At 30.9% G+C, this 7,061-nt stretch overlaps 1 long non-coding RNA gene across 1 annotated transcript in view; it reads left to right on the top strand.

Annotated features, from left to right (window-relative positions):
- The window catches only part of LOC108727482 (uncharacterized), a 12,970-nt gene extending 7,031 nt beyond the window's left edge, over nt 1–5,939 (top strand). Inside the window, exon 3 of the long non-coding RNA XR_001936850.1 lies at nt 5,840–5,939. This is a non-coding gene — a long non-coding RNA (uncharacterized lncRNA). The remainder of the gene's footprint in view (nt 1–5,839) is intronic.
- The last annotated feature ends 1,122 nt before the right edge of the window (nt 5,940–7,061 follow it).

Here is a 7,061-nt window from a genome sequence, read left to right as displayed (position 1 = left end):
CACCGCGTGATCGTGCCATCCCGTCTGATATCGTCTTGGTTTCCCTATAATTTCGAATCCGTTATTTTGCACGCCTGCCGCGGCCACAGCTAGGTCATTCTGTATCGTATCGACGCATCATAATTCTGTATCGTATCGTCATAATTTGGTATCGTATTGTTGTGCCGTAATTTTGTATCGTACTGTTGCGTCGCCGTTTCGTGTCGCGTACTATCGTCGTCGTAGTAGATTCTAGACTTCAGAGGATGTTCTCGCGTGTTCACGCATTCCGAAGATTTTCGTAACTGCGCCATGGATCTCCGTAACCGCGATACATGCGTCGCGTAGAATTATGCTAGAATCGAGAGCTCGTCCATCAGAGAAGAGAAGCGATTACTTAATACCGCGTGTCGAGAACGTATCGCGGAGGCTAGAGCGTTTGCATGCCGCAGAATCAATCCGTCTGCCTGTATGTCGGAAACTGTGTAATTGACTTAGAGAATATATTTGTTATTATCTCATTGTTATTAATTCTGCCTACTTTACTGTTGTCTCGCCGTACTCGTTTTCCAAAAGATCCTCCGTTCCCGACCACGAACTATCCTCTCTTCCATTATCGTGGCTGAGCAGTTTCACTCGGCTATTAGAGCCGTCCGCGTTTGTGATTCTCTACACCTCTGTATTTGCGAATGAGAACGTAAGAAAAGATTTAAGAAAGAGGGGCACGCTCTCTCGTGCCTGGCGCTCAATCATTGACGTGAAGTTTAGAGTATGTAAAATTTGAGAAAGCCGTTGTGGCGTTGAATCTTTTTAATGTTGTCGTGAAGGTACCGACTAAAGAGAGGTAGAGCAATACTCGCGAACGCGCGACGAAGTGGCACCACGCTCGTGAGTGTGGTCGCAGCATATTCTTGAAAACATTCCACAGTTTCTTACAATCTAAACATTTTACTTGGCCATTATTTTCAGTGATAGTTGTCGACTGGAGTTGGGCATTAATAAATACTATAATAAATGAATGGAATATGACAACATTATCAATATATTTAGAAGAGGTTTACATTGCTTTAAATAAAAAAGAAAAATTTACGTTCTTTGATTGTTGTACATACCTGTTGTGCTCATTTTCAAAAAAGGGTATCATCTACTATACACAAAAAGTTTTTAAAATATTAAAAAATTAAAAGTCTTATATTAGAATGCATGGGTATACTAATTCACTGTGATACTTTAGATGATTTGAATTATTGTTATGGACAATTTATGACTATATTATTGACTTCTTGTTCTACAGAAGCTCATAATTGTATCATTAATATTAACAAGTATATATATATGACAACATATAAATATGATGATGATGTGATTGATGTCGACTCTGATATTAAAAGCAATGAAAACTTATTAGATGAAAATTATAAACTAGAAGGCCGATTTCTTTAGTGATTCGCCATTTTTTAAAAGATATAGTTCCAAATTATACGAGCTCAAAAGTAAAATTTAAGATAGTAGTGTAGAAGAAACTAATAGATATTATGCTCCAATAATTGCCGAATATATTACAAATCATTATATGCCTTTTGTTCCTATGTGGTCGGCATTATTATTGAAAATGGTTACACCAGATACACTTAGATTAAGCAATGCTGCGACTGTTGAAAGTTATTTTAACATAATAAAAAAATATGTGTTAAATGGCGAAGTAAATTTGAAAGTTGGACGTTTCATTAAAAAAATGAAAAATTATAATAAACAAATATACGCAGAAATAAAATTAAATGTTCCTTTAAAACGCAAAAAACGTAGTATTCGATGTCAAAATGTACAGAATATAAATAACGCATTAATTGAAGAAATATGGCAAAGAAAACGAAAGCCTTTGTATAGCCACTTCGAAAGGCGTTTGTTAGAGCGCATAGCTAAAAAGTACAAATTAGATACAAGTACGCCTAAATCAAACAAAGATACAAAAATATTAGATATACCAGAATTAAATTTAAGCGAAAGTTCGACTCATGCAAATGCACTTGATAATGGATTATTTCTAGATGTCGACTATTACATGCAGTCATCTGATTCTGCACTAACAATTAGGCAATACGGATCGTTAACAAATGCGCCAATAATAGGATTTGATTTATATAATCTTAATGGAGAAGAGTTCCATACCTTAAAGGATAAAAATTGGATTGATGGCAAAATTAATGATTGTTTAACGATATCATTGTTAAATAATATTTCTCATAATTTTGTATATGTTCCTACGAATTATACATACTATATGATAGGAGATTTTTATAAAAGATCTAAAAACGCACAATGGCGTATGTATAATATAACAAATCCTATTAATGGAACGATGTTATTATACTTCCTTATTTACATGCATCACATTGGGTATCTTTTAATAGCTAATTTTAACAAACATACTAGTCTACATTTAGATCCACAATTTTTAGTAAGTCCTGATAAGGAATGAGCAGTTACAGCATTTAAAAATTATTTGAAGGAAAGTTCCTTGTTAAATACAAATAAACACATATGTGATAAATCATGGCATGAAATAACATGCAATGATAGACCTCTTCAAAGTGATGCATATAACTATGGCATGTATGTAATATATTATATAGCGAATATAATACATAATAAACCATTCGATACAAACTTTAAATCAGCCGAGTATAGAAATATAGTAGCCGAATCCTTATTAAAATCATCAAATTGTATGAAAGATGTTTGTCAATATTGTTTTAGTGACCGCAAAAGACTTATAGTTATGCGTAATACATACCAACGATGGGTACATCAATTATGTCTTAAAAAGAAATTTAATGACGCGTGACAGATTGAAAGAATCCAGATGCAAAATACAGATGTATGTTATGTAAAAAAGGTTTTCGGCCATGGATGAAATATTATATATAAAATAAATCTGCAAAAAATTAGAAAAGAATATTTCTTATTTATATTTTATTTGCATGGACTTTTTGATTTGAATAGAATAAATGTAATAGAATAAATCATTATTACAAAAATGGATTTTTGAATTAGACAATACTTCCTTAAATATTTCTCATATACTCAACAAGATGTATCGAATTAAAAATCTTAAATTTGATATTTTCATATAGAATATATAACAAAGTAAAGTAAAAATAAAAATAAAGATAATAAATAATTAAAAATAACAATGACAGATAATAATTAAAAGAAAAATCCTTTTTTCAATCAAATTTTAAAACAAAATTATATAAACAATACTAAAGAAAATTTTATAAATTTAAAAATTTTATAATACTAATTAATAATAAATACCTAAATAATATTTCATTTCTTCTGAGGATTACCAGACCTCCAGATTACGTACTCATTCTGGTTACATTCTTTTGACGAACTAAACAGAAAATAGCTTAATGTATAATGAGCAAATAATTTTTATTGGTGTTTGTATATTTGTTTTAGGGATCATTCAAAAAATACGTTTATTAAAATGGATTTTTTACCCCCCTTCCTCCTTTATATATACGAGTATATATATATATATATATATATACTATATGTATACATAAACGATGGGTAATCCTTTTGATAATCCCCTCTCCTCCCTCTAAGTGAAGTATTTTTTAAATGACGCCATATTAAATATGTGGATATGAGTAAAAGAAATACGTACTTTTATTACATTTTGTGAGAGATTAAAGTCATTTTAACGATATGAAGACTAAAATTCTATTTGCATGTTCCTGACCTTACTTTATAAAGTAATGTTAATTTATTTTCTTTATTAAAAGCAGTAATACATTAATTTGGCATAGTAGATATAAAGTATTACTTCTATTAATTTGGGTCTCATAAAAGTGCGTAACAATACACCGAAAAAATTATATTCTCAGCTTAAGAATTTCCTACTCATTTTTGTAATAATATCTTCTAAAATAAATACCAAAAGAATTTTTAATTTTAGAGGAAGTTCTTCTGAAGAATAGATTAGTACCAGATATTTTTTAACTTATGAGAATATATTACTCTGTAAATTCTTTCGAGTGAAATCTCAGTCCAAGAGAGAAAATACTGCTACTTTTGAAAAAGAGTGAAAATATTTCACTTTTTGAAAAAGAGTGGCAGTATTTTACTCCTTTGAAGAGATTTCATTTAGTAATAAATGATAAATTTAGTAACCCTTACATCCAATCTTGATAAAACTTATTCGACGTATTTTTACATTAAACGAACAAATTTAGAAAAAGTATCACTCTGCCCCGAGAAACAAGATATTAATCGTTAAAATTGATTAAGATAGGAAATCTGTCATTCACTGTGATCTCACACCAAAAAAGGAGTGAAATATCTCACTCTTTTTTTTTGAAGTGAGATTACACTCTTTAGGAGTGAAATTTCACTCCTAAAGAATAAAATATTGTCATTGTTTTTCAAGAAGTGAAATACTTTCACACTTTTTCAAAAGTAGTAGTATTTTCACTCTTTTGAAGTGAGATTTCACTACAAAAAATTTAGAGAGTAGTAAAGCGGAATTTATTCTTACATTAAGAATATATGCTACATAAAATTTATTATTATATTAATTTTTTCTTATACGTACCGTAAATGGAGGTGACTTGGTGAGATAGCGCAGGTGACTTGAGACAGAATGTATTTTTATTAAATTCGACCATGATATCCATCTATAAATCACTAGAGAAAAGTTAAAAAATTACAATTTTTTTCTTATTGATTAATGCATCTATATAAATTATCAGGGTCGGCAAACGTTACTTTTCAATTACTTTGTCGTTATTTTTTATAGTAAACAATTTGATGACGATGCTGCAATTTTTTACGGTAACACTAACTAATTAAACGCTAAGGTTGTACTAAAGTTAGAAAAGTCATTTTAAAAAATAACTTGTCACTATTACGCGTTACACTGAAAAAGTTATAAGTATAACGAATAATGCGTAACGTTACTCGTTACTAAAAAGTAACGCGTTACAAATTAAGAGTTATTTTTTTCAGTAACGAATGACTTTTTCAATCCATTACAAGTAACGATTGACTTTTCTAACTCTGATGTTAGCATTACCATCATAAAAAATTCACAATGTCATTACCAAATCGTTATTATAACAAGGTAACGAAATCAACACAGTAACAGCGTTACAAGTAACGCGTTACTTGTCAACCCTGTAAATTATTACGATGATCATTAATTGCAGTTCAATTTGGAAACGTAATTCATGCATAAATATGTCTCAGGAACTTACTCATAAAAATTTCCGTTAATTCCTCTTTCTCAAACCAGTTCATTATCCTTTTATCCGTGATCAGTCTATTCAAATAAACTTGATAAAACACTGAACTCTTCATTATAAACACTGCACTATTTATAATACTTTTCATTTAGAAATACTGTACGAAATGTGTAACGGAGATTTCAATCCAAGATGGCTACACCCGTTAACTGCGCAACATGCCATCAACGTGTAAGCCGCGTAAGACGGCTTCTTAGATATTTTAGAGAAACACATAAAACACGATGATTAACTATAAGAGTCAGCCGGTGATAATCCAGAATTTGAGAAGAATTATAAAACAAAACCGAATTTGATTTGACTTGTAATCGCCTCAACGTCCCGATATCAAGTGACGCCTTCTCGACGCGCGACTCTTCTTGTTCTCCTCCCGCGACCGCGTATTACTACGCTGCATTCTTATTGGAAAATCATCCATATTCTTACAAGGGACATTCCATGGCTGTCCAGAACCAATTTGATTCTCCTTGAAATATGACGTTAAACATAAAAATCTAAGAGACAGAATTCTTTTATATGTGCGAGGTAATGATTGCGAAAAGACTAAGGCTGCATTCCACTTAAAGCTCGCAATGCTCGCGAGCATCGTTTGTCCTCGTTTAACATTTGATAAACGACAAGGATGAAATGATTCCATGAGCGTGTGACCGTTAAGTAGAACGTTAAACCTTACCAATAACTTTAATTTTTATACGTTATATCATTAAAGTCGACATAATACTGAGTCATGCACACTTTGAAACACGTGGCGGATTATTCTAGCTAGTTTCTATATGACGCTTTAAGCATTGAAATCTTATTTTCAATTACGTTCACTTTCCACGCGAAGCGAGTTCGATCCCTCCTCCCCCCCCCCTCCGCAAAGAGGCGCACGAATTTCCATGTGAAACGAAGTTCACCCTCCCCTTACCAAAGGGGAAAATGGTTACGTTTACAGCGTGCATTTAGGCCTATACAATAGGTGTCCTTGTTTATCCTGTAGGTTAAACAAAGACACCTATCGTATAGGTCGCGGACTAAGCGCACGGTGTAACTAAGCCAATTCGATCTAGGGCCGTTTCTACCGTAGATTAACTTTAATCTCGGATCAATTACTCTTCATTTTTTTCTTATTCTTAAAACTAAAAGAAGATGAAGAGATAATTGAACCGAAATTAAAGTTAAACTTCATTGGTAGAAACGGATATTAGAAACGTAAAATAATCGTCAAATTCAATTTGATAATTACAGCTTAAGATTAAATTACGGTAAAATGATAATTTATTGGTAATTTTGATAAAACTTGTTGTTTTTTTTAATAGCTTCATGCATAAATAGGTTTATTTATGTTTTTCACATTAATCCATAATATAAAACAATATTCTTCTAATATTCGTATCGAGAATATAAATCGCTGAGTGAATAATAATACTGTTCACTAATCTAAACGTAAAATCTAATCAATGCTAAAACCCATTTTCAATATACGATCCCCTAGAGATTTGAAACAGGGACCAAGAAAGCAATAAAGATTAAAAATTTCACTATCCGTTTTTCACAATTCTTTGTTTTATATTTTAAACTCTAGCTTTTTATTTAAGTACTCAAAATTATACTATATTTCTATATAGATATTTCGATAATAGTGCAATTACAGAAAGATATTATCTTTTATGTATAAATATGCCTTAGCTTTTACTTTGACAGTTTAGTCGCTGAAATAACAAGCAAATAAATGAAAGTTTAATTATAAAATAAAAAATATAAAAATACAAATAAAAAAAAATCATA

This window comes from Mycetomoellerius zeteki, unplaced genomic scaffold (genome assembly GCF_001594055.1).
Source record: "Mycetomoellerius zeteki isolate Tzet28-1 unplaced genomic scaffold, Tzet1.0 scaffold498, whole genome shotgun sequence".
Classification (NCBI taxonomy): Eukaryota; Metazoa; Arthropoda; class Insecta; order Hymenoptera; family Formicidae; genus Mycetomoellerius; species Mycetomoellerius zeteki.
This window is presented reverse-complemented; position numbering and strand designations above follow the sequence as displayed.